Here is a 14,269-nt window from a genome sequence, read left to right as displayed (position 1 = left end):
GGACACTCCTGCCAAATCAAGAATAGATTCATGGGTCACCCTACCATCGCTGGCGTACCTGGAGAAGGTCCTAAACCAGCATTTGCAAGGCAATAGGTCTTGCAATTGCAAGATTTTGAGCTATTGGCATTATAAAGGACAATGCCTTTTATTTATTTGTTTAAAAAACCTGCAATACTGACAAGCATGGTCATTTACAAGATTAGGTCTAAGTTTCTAAAATGGGAGACCTATTGCATTGCAAATGTTAACTAACTATTTCCCCCCAGAGCATACTTTATATTTATTGTTTTATACTAGCATAAACAGTGATTACAATCAAACTGTCTGGAGCCACCGATGGGTCGCAAAAGTCTAGGTGGTAATGCAAGTAATATTTAAAATTACCCACGTTTGTGCTCTAGTGAAAGATTCTAAAAAAATGCTCTGAAGTCCAATTTTAAAACAAACACTTGCAATTATTCCCAAACAAGACTTCAAGTGAAGCTTCCAGTGTTTGTTGGTGCTGTTTGTTTTTTACTTCAAAGCTACTTGAACAGACAATGAGCTTACTCGACAGGATCATACACAACCACACCACTTGTGTGCGACTCACAGAAATTGAGAAATCGGGAGTTGCTGGCTTTTGATCGGGAGGACCAGGTTTAGGGTGGACTCCTCGCATTGGATCAACGTCCACTGATTATGGGCAAATCGCTTAACCGCCAGTGCTTAAAATACAATGAACTCCTGCAGCGCGTCTCAAAGCCCGTGGGCCGTATTTTCAACATATAAAGATATGAGACCGCAGTCTGCAGTGGAAGCTGGAGGGTTCTGTTTTTTCCTTTAAGAATTTACAGATTTAATGCATTGTACCAGGTAAAATGAAAAATAAAAAATATTCCACAAAAAAAAAAAAAAAGGAAGCTGGAGGGTTCTCAAATTTGCTATCACTGGTTTTTGAGCCCAAGATTTTTCAGAGGCCTTGTGATTTCAGTGAACGGATACCAATAGCCAGAACTCCACTCTGAAAAGTGTTCCAGCTCCAGTGCAGTTCTTCATCTGCCACATACATGGGCAGACAAATATGTTGGTTGCAGTCGCATACTGAAAGCTGTGGTCAAGGTAATGCTGTTTAACTTACGCCGCTATTGCATTAGAAAAAAAATGCCACCATCTCATGCCCAATAAAGCTACGTGGTCCCGACAATTTGTAGTTTTAAAAACTGGGTCGTGGTCCTAAAAGGTTTGGGCAGCACTGGTTTAAAGAACTAACCTTTGAGCATGTCATCATGAGATTCCCAGGGGAATCTTCAAAGTAAGTCATAAAGTGAGCCTCCATTAAAAGTGGACGCAACAGAAAGAAGCCAGAAAAGAGAACAGCTAAGACATGGACATTAAAATCAACTCCGCATTATTGAGCAGCTTATGTGAAGCGAAATCTTGCTGTGTGCCACTTTTCGAATTACATCACACGAACCTCCATTTTCAAGTATGTTTTAAAGCATCCTTCTTTCAGTAATCCAATAATTAGCTAATCTCATAAATGGACATCAAAATAAAAGTCTAGTTCAGGCATGCACGGAGGCGTTGCATGGGCTTATCTAGAAAGTGCTTTCTCTAGGAGCATGGTTTGAAAGTCTGAGCTAGTCTAATAGATGCAGGTACCGTTACGGTAGGTACGAAAGTTGAAAAAGCATATAAGCAGATTTTTGGGGGGGTTTGAAAGGCCCTGAAGGTACTGGATGGGCAGTTTATGTAGCTTCAGGTGTCTTTTAAACTAGGTTTAATTGCAGAATACATATGATCTAACAAGGGGCCACCCAGTTTCTGTTCTGGAACCATACTTGAATGACAGCATAAACTCTTGGTCAAAGGTATAGACTGCGCAAGTCCAGGGCCGGCCTTTAGCATGGGCAAGCTGGGCCCAGAGCACCCATTTTTTACGTCTTGCTGAGCCAGCCCATGCGCTGCAAGAAATTTAGTATGTGGGTTTTCAAAGTGCTGCCACAGGCTTTTGGTGACCTAGCGCTTGCGAGCATGCACGCGCGCAGTCGCCATCGGTCTTTGACCGCGATCACTTTCACAGGCCGCACGGCCAATGCTGGTCTTTTCTCCTCACGTGTTCAATCTTCGCTGATTTTTCTTCTTTCTCCTCACGTTTTCTCGTCTTCGCTTCATTTATAGCCGTCCTTTCCTTTCTCATTTCCATATTCTCAAAACCCTCTTTTTTGCGTCTGTGTTCACCTTCATTATTTCCACTACTTTCTATCGTTACCTCCTTCTGTTCTCTTCACCACACTTGCTCTCCCGCCCTCTTTTTTATCTTTCTTTTTCCTCCGCCATTTTGTCCTCTCATCTCAATCTAACCTAATCTCCGTCTGTTCTCTGGCTTTAGCCACCCATCATCTCTATAATCCCTTTCGGTCCAGGTCTCGAACTCTCCTCATTTTCTCCTCTGATATCTTTCTCTCCCCATGTTCTCCTGGTCACCTCCCCTTTCACAGGCTTGCAGTCAAGATATGTTTAGGGCCGGCTCCACTGCTCAGCAGCGAGCACTTCAATTAACACACAGAGCCACCCTGCCCGCAGAATCATTTTGGAAGGCACGATATGGTTAGAGGCAACAGATAAAGCAGCAAAATCAGGTACAACCGTAAAGTGGAGAAGTGTGGCTCAATGGTTAGAGCGGCAGACCCTGATGCAGAGGTCTAGCCCGGGACCGGGGTTCAATTCCCCGCCTCGGCGGGTCTTGGGCTAAAAAATTCCACGGACCCGATAATTCTCGCCTCTGTGCCTATTCCAACCATGGAGTCTCACTCTGCAACTCTGGGCAATAGCTTGCTTAATCTCCACAACGGCCCCCACAACGCTAAGGATGCCTGGCCTCCACCTTGGGGGTGCCCAGGAGTGGACACCTCACAGGGAAAGCCAGGATGGGTTCCACAGCGGTATTCGTACAAGCGCCTCGAGACCCTTGCGGGTGAGTAGTGCGCTATACAAGTATCAATTTACAATTTTTTACATTTACATACTTAAAAATAAACACAGTGGGCACTGGGTCAGACCTATGCCCATGACTGGATGACTTTCTCAGCCCAATTTCCCCACTTCTTATTCGATGGTCACCTACGGAGCACTTCTTTACTCTGTTCTGATTGGATGATTTTTGGCCTTTCACCACTCCACAGGGTGCATGTATTTTCTCACTCTCTCGTGTTCTTTCCCCTCTTCAAATCCACACACTGCTGCTGTGTGTTGCTTTCCCTTTGCCATCACTATTCCATTGCTTGCCACACCATTTTAGTTATAAACAAAAGTTGCTCGACTCCCTCCACACTCCTGCATGCCCACTGCTCCTTCCGCTCTGCAGTTTTGACTTCCTACCCCCAACCAGCTACTCTGTTGCACCCCTGCCCTCTATGTTTTGTTCTTTTTAACACTTTTGTTTTCAAATTGGGCCAGCAGCTGCAATTTGCTTCCGGGTCACTCCATCCTTAAAACACACATTTGCACATCACAAACCATTTTTAAAAAAAAGTATGATTTGCAGCTCCACAACAGGCATTAGAAATATAGACAGTAAAAGAATTTGGCCACGTCATGCTGTATGCGTGCACATGCATGACCGACGTGAATGTACAAGTCACCACTCTGGGCTGCCATAGCAGCAAGACACATACATGTGCATACATAATTGTGTACACATCATTGTGCTTTTTTCTGATGCTGTTCAGCCTCTGCAAACTAGCATCGGTAAAGAGCGTTAGCAAAGCGAACTGATCTACATTGCTTTTATATAAAAAAAACGAGACCGAATGACTTTGCCAGTTTCTTAAACGTTGCAGATGATTGTGGGAAAGATAACCAATTATACTTTTTCATTACATTTTTCATCCTCCCCTAAACACCTCAACTAAGCATCTGGGTTTTCTTAATTATGCTCTTACATCCTTCCAGGACAATACAATGAAAACAAGCATTGGCATAGCCAATAGGTCTCGCTGTCGGGACCTTTTAAGTGTTTAGCCATGCAACAGTTGTTGCACAAAGGATATTGTGCAGGATAACTAAATACTTAGAAGGTTCAAAAGCGAGACATATTGGCTATGCCACTGCTTGTTTTAGGCTGCATGCAGCGGTGTGCATTAAGGTTATGCCAACAGCAGCGCCCTTCTCATCCTGTGCCAGCCTTGCCTGCTCGTTTCTGTCTGATATGCCAGCTTAAAGTGTTTTTTGTCCTTCGTAATCACACGGCGGGCGAAGTTTTTCACAACCTTTAGCCCCCTTCCTTGCCCTCCCTTCACCCTCTGACCTCAGTTGGCACAAACAAAGCCATCATCTGCCCGAGGCAGCTCAGCTAGGGTGAATTGGTTGATCTGGGGGAGGTCCGGGGGTGTTTGTCTCAGGGGCCGGTCCCTGCTCATCCAGGGGCTGACCACTGAGCACAAAAGACCCCCTGCTGCCTCATTTACTTCAGTTCAATCAGCCAAGGCGCCAAATCTCTCTGCCCACGCCCAGGGCGCTCTCTCAGCAAAGACCGGCTCTGCGCACGGCACTCCGGGCAGGCGGCATCAACCCCACGCTGCTGTGGATAGTGGCAAGCGTAGTGGAGAGGACACCGGAGCTTCCCTTACTCTAGTCTATAGAGTCTATACTATCATTTCCTAAGTCCACACCAAGTCAGTATCTGGAATCCAATCCCCCCTACACAATGGATGCCCTGAATAGGTTAAAAAGTTATTGCACCATATGCCTTCTTCGATCGGTATAGTAACAATAGTATCAATCAACAGGCCCTGCAGAGGTCGCTAACATTGATAGCATTTGATCTACTAATCCCCAAACATCTAGGGTCCTTAGTAACTACACCAGAGAAGGCACCTGTAACCCCTGGTTTAGCATCGCCAGGCTGTGCTGCCTCGGTACCAGCGTGCCCCTCTGGGTTGTGCAGGCAGCAGGGGGCCCGCTTCACCCGGACAGACAAAGTAAACCCATCGGCCTCCAGACTGGACACGCGGCTGGTAACTAGTACCCGGGGACCCAGGGGGCATTCACACAGGATGCCACATCCAGGCAGCGGGGCGGCCGTGCTGGCGCTGGCAGACGGCCATGCTGGATCTGCCACCATGACACAGGGAAAGGCCGCGAAGGGAGCCCTCCCTCCCTCCCGAGCCTTTCTCGCTGAATCAGGGCGAGCTGAAGCCACTCCCCCGCCGCAGCCGGCCCCTTTCTTCCATGTGAAGCCCGGGCCGCGGGCTCCGAGGCCTGGCGGTGGAGGAGGGCGCGGGAGGGGCGCAGGGGCCCCCGGAGGGTCCCGGCCGCCCCCCGCCCGCAGCAGCGGCATCGAGGCGCATCATCCTACCTGTGCCAAGGCATCGCCGGTCCGCGGAGCGCCCGCGGGCGCCGATCAGGAGTACCCGGCCCGCGGCAGGCTCCGACGGCCGCTCGGGGTCCGCCGTCCCAGACTGGCACGGAGAAGGGGCTAAGAATAGAGCCCGGAGCGGGGGGCGAGCACGAGGCAAAGTTTAGCAGGAAGCAGTTTCCGCCATGCAGAAGAGACTCATGGCGAGGCGCGTCGGCGGGCAGCCCCCACTGCGGGAGGGAGGGGAGGGACCGTGAGTCAGCACATCCCGCCCCTCGGGGAGGGCCGAGGGGCTCCACCAGGGGCAGCGCCGGGCGGGGGGCGGGCACACAAAGCAGGGATCCCGCGGCGGGGCTGACAATGGGGGCAGCGAGGGATGAGCGAGAATGCAAAGCAGGCCGGGCTCCACCAGCGCCCGGCAGCAGGCGGCGAGGCTGCACTTCACCCCACAAGCACACACATCCCCCACACACATCCCCTACACACATCCACCCCACCCACCCCCACACACACATCCCCACACACATCCCCACACACATCCACCCCACACACACATCCACCTACACATACCCACACATACACAGCCCCACACACATCCACCTACACATACCCATACCCACACCCATACATAAACACCCATACATACACATACATACATACACATACATACATATCCACCCACATACATACCCACCCCCACACACATACCCACACATGCCCACACAGACATACCCGCCCACACACAGACACATACATACCCGCCCACACACAGACACATACATACCCGCCCACACACAGACACATACATACCCACCCCCACACATACCCATACATACCCACCCCCACACATACACACCCCCACACATACATACACATCCCCACCCTTTTTAATTTTTAAGTTTTATATAGCGCTAGCGCACACATACATACCCACACATACATACATACCCACACACATACATACCCACACATACCTACATACATACCCACACACACACATACATACCCACACACGCACATACCCACACACGCACATACATACCCACACCCATACCCACACGCATATATATACACATATACAGAGATCCATAGGAAGAGGTGTGGCGCCGCGGCCAGGGCGACTGACGCTGGAATCTGGGGATCACGGTTCGATCCCCGTCTCCGGCGGCAGGTTAGCCCGGCACCATGTGACTCTGGGCAATAGCTTGCTTAATCTTCCCGAAGGCCCCCAGCACCTAGAGACCCTAACGGGTGATTGTGCGCTTTACAAATGTGGATTATTATTATTATTATTATATATACATACACATGCACGTTTCCACTGTGCTCTGTAAAGAGCTGTTTTGTGTGTACTGGAACTACCTAAAAACTATCAGCAACATTCTCTACTTGTCCTTGCACATCACGTCACTGTCTCAATGTATCTGTATTTACTCCCAATGTATTTTACGTAGTTGTCGCGTATGCAATTTACCTCGCCACTATCTGACACTGTGTATCTGTTTTTACTTTAAATGTATCAAGCATATGCTGCGTGTGCTAACACTGAAGTGCTCTGATGCCCTCGGGTCAAGTGTGCGCTATATAAAAAGTAATACATAAAATATATACATACATATACACATGCATTAGTACGTGTAACCAGAGAATACATTTCCATATCCAGCAAAGGTAACATACCGCGTTATCTACACACAGGTAATAGAAGAGGGCGCTTCTATCCCTGCGCGGCAGCATGCGTCTCATGCAATACAAACATGCAGTAACCGGAGAGGAAGCTTCTATCCCTCAGCAGCGGTGTGCGTCTCGTGAAGCATTATGTTACTTGTAAGCATCAGCTCTTGGCATGTAGAGCTGTAGATTCACATGCTCCTGCCATCCAGTGTTGGATCCGGATGTTTGCAAGTTGTTTTTCTTCGAATAAGTCTTTTCCAGTCACAAGGTAGGCGACTCCTCCGTTCAGTGATAATGCACACAGGCATCAACTCCATTGTTTACTAGCAAGAGGTTGAGAATGGAGTTAGTGTAGTATAGAGAGGTCCATGCGTATGTAATAAGAACTACAACAACCATAGGTGTCCGGGGATGAGGGAGGGTGCATGTGAATCTACAGATCTACATGCCAAGAACAGATGCTTGCAGGGTAAGTAACAATCCGTTCGAGGCATGTGTGCTATAGATACACACGCTTTGGATTGACTGTACAGCAGTACTCTCCCAAAGCAGAGGCTAACCAGTGGGTGTTGCAGTTGTTTGAAAGTGTTTTTAGCAAAGCTTGTCCTACATTAGCTTGTTGACGTGCTAATACATAGACGCAATGTTTGGTAAATGTGAGTGGGGGGTAGACCATGTAGCTGCCTTACATATGTCAGCTATGGGAATATTCCTTAACCCCTTCGACGCTCATGACGAGCTGGGCTCGTCATGAGGTAGCCTCCTCGCACGCTCATGACGAGCCCAGCTCGTCATGAAACATGGGAATGAGTAAATCTCAGCGTACGGGCGGAATTCCGCCCGCACGCATGCAGTTAAAAGGCCATAGATCCCATTTTACGAGGAGTGTACTCTTGGAACTATAGTTAAAGTTCGCTTGACTTTAGCATAGAAAGTTTGAATACATTTAAGAATCCATCTAGAAATACCAGAGATAGATGGATTTTCCCTTACGAGGTAGAGCAAAAGCAACCAAACGTTTTGCGAAAATCTTTTGTTCTATCAATATAATACAATAGTGCCCTTTTGACAACGTTTATGTAGAGCTCCCTCAGCTACTGAATCAGTTGAGAGAAGAAAACAAAAGACAACTGATGGACGGAATACAGAACAAATCAAAAACATTCACCCGAGTCAAGATATCTCGGTTAAATACATCATTCTTTTGCTCACAATGCCAGTCGAATGTGTAGGCTATGCCTGCCTGCTATAGATGCAAAACAGAGCACACGTTGTAGAGCTGCATCTAGCAATCTAGCAGGTAAATTGTGTTATTGCCATATATTACAGATCTTTTCCTTTTTGCAGCATAACATGCCCTAGAGGTAGACTTTCTTGCTTCCTCAACAATGGTCATTCTATCTGGTGGTAGATTTTGGTATCCACATTCTATGATTTCAGGAGACAAATCGCTCAATTGAGCTCCTTGGCGTCTGGATGTCAGATTTCTCTGTGGTTCTGTGAGAGAAGGTTTAAGTGAGGTTAAGCTTCTGGTGTTGAACTACTGACAGTTCTAGTAGTGTGGTGAAACCATGCTGGACGAGCCCATGTGGGAGCCACTAGAATTACAGTGAGAGATGTCTGCCTGAGCTTCCGAACCAGAAATGGAATGAGAGGCAGAAATGCATAAGCAAATTTCCCTGACCAGTTAATCCATAGGGCAATGCCTTTGGATAGAGGGTATGGGAACAAGGAGGCCAAGTCAGGGCATTTTGAATTCTTTGCTGTCGCAAAGAGATAGATTTGTGGAAACCCCAATTTTTTGAAAGTATGGAAGGACAACTTTGGGGTGAAGTACTTACTTGTGCCGTTCTTGGTGCTTCCTGATGAGGTTAGTTAAGTCGCTATCTGTCCCTAGAAGGTGTACTGCTTAAGTTGGATTTTGTGATGAATCTCCCAACACCAAATGGTCTGAGAGAGACGTGACAGTTGTAGGGAGTTTCCCCCACCGTTTTTGTACATAGTACATTGCTGTCATTGTCCGTCCAGACTAGGACAACTTTCCTCATCAGGTGAGGTAGAAATGCTTACACCAGCTGAACTGCATGCAGCTCTAGGCAGTTCATGTGAAAGTTCTGGTTAGTTGTCCAGAGACCCTGAGCTATTAAATGTTGTAAATATGCACCCCACCCTGTGAGAGATGCATCTGTTGTAAGCACGATCTGGGGCATTGGGTCGATAAACAGCTGCCCCTTTGATAGATTGTGTGTGTTCCACCATGCAGAGCGCGATGTGTGGCTGTCTACCAACACTAGATCTTTTAGCTGACCCAGTGATGGATTCCACTGACGTGCTAGGCATTCTCGTAGACGCATATTTAGTCCTGCACAAGGTACTATGCAATGCAGGACGCCATTATCCCTAGTAACTGCCCGACTGGGAGATACTGGTTGTTTTTGAACTGTAGTAGCAGTGTTTGAAAAGTGTGTATTCTGGCTGTATTGGGATATGCTAGAGCCACTCAAGAGTTTAGAATAGCTCCTAGATCTGGTTGCAGTTGTGAGGGTTGAAGATGGGATTTTTGTGCATGGATTGTAAATTCCACTGATGTAGAAGGTTTATTGTAGTTTGAGTGTATTGTACACTCGAGATTTGTGTTGGCTTTTATGAGCCAATCGTCTAGGTATGGAAAGACATGTATTTGCGGTCTTCGTAGATGAGCTGCTACTAATACTAGGCATTTGGCGAACAATCTGCATGCAGTTGTTACTCCGAATGGAAGTACTTTGAACTGTTAAAGCTTTTGTTCCATTACGAATTTGCGATGTGCTGGGTGAATGGGAAAGTTAAAGTACGTGTCCTTTAAGTCCAGTATTGACAAAGTCGCCTTGTTGCAAAAGCGGAAGCACATGTTGCAGTGTGACCATATGAAAGTGTTCTAATGTGCATATGTTTAATGGCCTGAGAGTCAAGATTGATCTTAATGAACAGTTCTTTTTGGGAATTAGAAAGTAGAGTGAGTACACCCCAGATCCTTGATGTTTTAGTGGCACAAGTTCTATAGCTCATTTTGTTAGACTAGCTTGTACGTCTTATATAAGCAGGTGTTGGTGCTTTAAAAAAGTTTGTGAGCGCGAAGTAGAATATTGGGAGGGTTGCTTGTGATCTCCAGACAATATCCATCTTGTAGAGAAGTGTGGCTCACTGGTTAGAAGCGGCAGACCCTGAAGCAGAGGTCGGCCCGGGACCAAAGTTCAATTCCCGACACGGCAGGGTCTTGGGTCAATGTCCGCGGACTCGATAATTCTCGCCTAGGTGCCTACGCTCACCATGGGTCCCACTCTGCAACTCTGGGCAATAGCTTGCCTAATCTCCACAACGGCCCTATCAGCGCCGGGGATGCCTGGCTTCACCTTGGGGGTGCCAGGAGGGACCATCTCACAGGGAAAGCCAGGACGGGTTCCCCAGCGGTATACAGCGCCAGGAAGCCCCGAGATGGAGTAACAGTGCGCTTTACAAGTATACATACATTTACATTTGGATAATGTCCAATACCCATTTGTCTGATGTCATGGATTGCCAAATGGGAAGAAACTTTTGAAGTCTTCCCTCGACAAGTGATGGATAATCAAGGTGACGTGATCTAAAGTAACTGCTTGTTGGGGCGTGGAGAGGTAAGTGTTGGTGCGCCTCCACCTCGTCCATTAAAATGGTTTCCTCTGTATCCACCTCTGTAGAATCCTCTAGAGGTTGTGTCTGTGTTTTATATGACAATGCAGCCACATCTGTAGTATTCATTTTGGAGACTCCTCTTTAAAATGAGTGGCGAAAGGAGCCTCAGTTAGGAGACTGGAGTGCACCCATAGATTGTGCCACTTCTATATCCTTTCATTTTTTCAAGTGAGTCACCCACTGGAGGCCCAAAGAGCTGTACTTTGTCAAAAGGGGTGTTAAGGATAGTTTGTTGAACTTCTGCTTTGAAACCAGAGATTCTTAGCCATGCATGCCTTCTGAGGAGAATACTGGTGTTGACTCCTCTGGCTGCAGAGGCCACAGAGTCTAATGCACATCTAATAGAGGAATTGGAAACAATGGTCCCTTTCTGTACTAGTTCTTGCCCTCTTCTTGTGTTCTTCTGGGAGCTATTGGAATAAATCTTCCATTTCGTCCCAGTGGGCCTTATCGTTCCTGGCCAACAGACCTTGTGTATTGGCTATACTCCAATGGTTGGCTTATTGAGCAGCTACCCTTTTGCCTGAGGCATCTATTCATTTTGATTTATCTTGAGGAGGGGCCTCTCCTGAGGTTTGTGAATTTGCTCTTTTACGAACATTAGAGACAACTAAAGAATCCAAAGGAAAACAGTCCTTGATAAAAGCTGGGTCACATGGTGGGGATTTATATTTTCTGTCCACCCTAGGTGGTATGATACGTGCCTTCAGTGGATCTTTAAAAAGGTCATCAGTATGCCTCATCATACCTTTCAACATAGGCAATGACTGATGTTCTATATGTGTTTCCTAAAGTTTTCAAACGGGAAATCTTCTAGGGATTCCTTGTGTAAAGTTGCACCATGGTATGTGGCTGCCCTGGCAATTAACTTCTGATATGAAGTATCATCAGGAGGGGAAGGTTTAGCCAGGTTTAGATCTGGAGGTGGATCTATATTATAATCATCCCATGGATCTGGCGATGGCTGACCATAAGTGTCATCCCCATCCCTTATATCAGGATCGGTACACAGAGAGCCTGGTGGGGTGGTGTGATGTGTAGAGGGTCTGAAGCTAGTATAATAGGTACTATTGAAGGTGGAGGGGTCTGAGGAATGTGGTGAATAGGGCTAGTAGCCATGTCCTTTTTAAGAGGGATTTATATTCAGTGTCTTTCCTTTTGGAAAACGGCATCACTGGCTCATTGTAATATGTCCAGTATCAGGACTTGTATGGATTGTCTGCTGTTTTGGATCCAGCTTTTCTTTAATAGTTTCCAGAATTGGCTCAAGGCTTTAAAGGAGCATCTTTCTGTTTTAGTGCCAACATTATTGGTACCGAGCTGGTTTGTGGTTATCTTTCGGAACTGAAGGTTTTGTAACAAAGAGGTAAAATATGTCTCGAGCCGGAAGGCTTTATTTGCTGTTTTGGTGCAGAGTCAAAGGGAGGAGCATTGTAATCAGTCTCAGTGCCTATCATGGCCAGATGGCAGTGGTGGCCCAGAAACCTTTTGTGAAGTGGATTTTGTGGGCGTAGGGGCTTTGGTGCACAGCACCCTGAACAGCTGGAACGTTGTGAAACTCTAGTTCGATTTCCAATTTACGAGTCCTGGATGGAAAAGGCTTCTTCCTCTGCCACTGCCAACGCTTCCACTTCTTGTTCGATATGTTCTCCGAAATTAACTGGGGTGTCCTCGATCCTCTGCATTTCTCTTCATCGAGTCGGACGGTCCCGTGGAGTCTTTCTGGATCAGAATCACCGACAAGCATCAGTTTTCTTTATGCACTGGGGAGAGGCAAAGGCTACAAACCATAGAAAGGTGGGTGCATAGGAGGAAAGGAGAAGTCACCTTAACTTGTGACTGGAAAAGACTTCAAAGAAAAACATGCAAACATCTGGACCAAACACTGGATGGCAGGAGTATGCAAAGCATGTGTATCTACAGTACACATGCCTTGAACATAGACTGTTCCAGCTACTCCTTGTGTCCCAGCCCGATCAGGTCACCCGCCTCTGCCATTCGTGTCTTTCTATTGCCTCCGCCTGTTTGTATTTGCCTGTTAGATCTAGTTAATGGAGGCCAGGCGATGCTGGTATGCCGAAGGTGCACCAAGGGGCAGCCCATCCATGCCTGGACAGAGCACAGCGCCAGGAACCCACCCACCCACCGCAGATATGCCACTGAGTTCTGGAGCCCAGACTACACAACTGTTGCACCTCTCTCCAGTGGTAGGATCTTTCATCTGCCTGCACTGCCTCTTCTCCTGAACACCAAAACACCCGCATGTATGGCTGGCACCACCTAGACATTACCAACCTTACTGCTGAAGTCAGCTTCCGCATCAACAAACATGGAGGCTGGATCGCGGTCGTCCACAAAGAAAACATCAGCTGCACCGCCTCCGCAGATGATATCACCCCATCATGGAACACCTTAATTTTAAACTCAAAACCGATGGGAAATCCACCATCAAGGGCACCCTCACAGACCTTCAGGGCCTCACCCCAGCTTCTGCAACACCACTCCCGACCTCATGAACCCACTGGCACACAAGTACTACACCTTCCTCGGGGAACTCAATTTTCATCTCAATGACTCACACCGCCAAACTCCTTGAATGCATGAACCTAGGCCTCCCCCAACTAGTCACCAGCCCCACATGCAGGACACACTGAACCCCCATCTTCACGTCCAGCAGCAGAGTCCAGCGAACTCATTTCACCAAACTCACCCAAACAGATAACACCATCTACTTGGTCATCACCAGGCACCCTAGCAGCGCCAGAGCCACCTACCACCCTCCACAGCAACTGAACCTATGTGTCAGAGAACCTGTAGGCCACAGCCCTCAAAACGTCCCACCCTGATACCACACCCAATCTAGAACAAGCTGTCAAGAACTTCGCTGCCTGGATAACTGACTGTGCCAACTGAGTCACCCCATCAAGCCCAGCAAATGCAAAAGAGGCCAGATGGTACACCACCGAGCTGAGAACTGTGAAACGCACTTGCAAGAAACTAGAAAGAATATGGCATGCCAGGAAGTATTCTGCAGACCACTTCAAGACTGCCCTCAACCACTACAACCAACTCCTAAAGGAAACGAAAAGGAATGACCTGGCAGACCGCATCAAATCCAGCTCCAAAAACAGCAAATGTCTCTTCTGTGGTCGTAGAAGTCGTAGAAGTCTCTGTAGATGTGGGAAACATCACCCCTTCCCAGGAACTTTGCCATACCCTAGCGGACGTCTTCCACAACAAGTTCTCACCATCTACAATAACTTCGAATCCAATAACACTCCCTCTGACCTCCTCTAACATCACGCTCCCACCAAAAAAGACCAGACTGCACTCACCACCTGGGACCAGCTTACCATACAAAACACCACAGTGATCATGAACTCAGTCCATTCAGGAGCCCCCACGGCCCCTGTCCGCACCACATCTTCAACCTTGGGAGCAAGGTACAGTGGCAAACTCACTACCCTATTCAACGCCCATCACCACTGCCACCTTCCCTGAAGAATGAAAAACTCGCAAAAGTCAAACCCCTTCCCAAGA

At 47.5% G+C, this 14,269-nt stretch overlaps 1 protein-coding gene across 22 annotated transcripts in view; it reads right to left on the bottom strand.

The window, feature by feature from the left end:
- Positions 1–14,269, bottom strand: part of EIF4G1 (eukaryotic translation initiation factor 4 gamma 1) — a 980,016-nt gene that overhangs the window by 653,529 nt on the left and 312,218 nt on the right. The window contains exon 1 of one of the 22 annotated variants that reach the window (XM_078666168.1): positions 5,345–5,581. The exons of the other annotated variants lie outside the window; for them this stretch is intronic. The gene's annotated coding sequence lies outside the window, so the exon portion shown is untranslated. Of the gene's footprint in view, positions 1–5,344; positions 5,582–14,269 lie in introns of those variants that run through there. 22 annotated transcript variants of the gene reach the window in all.

Source organism: Lissotriton helveticus, chromosome 11 (assembly GCF_964261635.1).
Source record: "Lissotriton helveticus chromosome 11, aLisHel1.1, whole genome shotgun sequence".
In the NCBI taxonomy this organism is placed as follows: domain Eukaryota; kingdom Metazoa; phylum Chordata; class Amphibia; order Caudata; family Salamandridae; genus Lissotriton; species Lissotriton helveticus.
The sequence above is the reverse complement of the archived record's forward strand: the minus strand, read 5'-3'. Positions and strand labels throughout refer to the sequence as shown.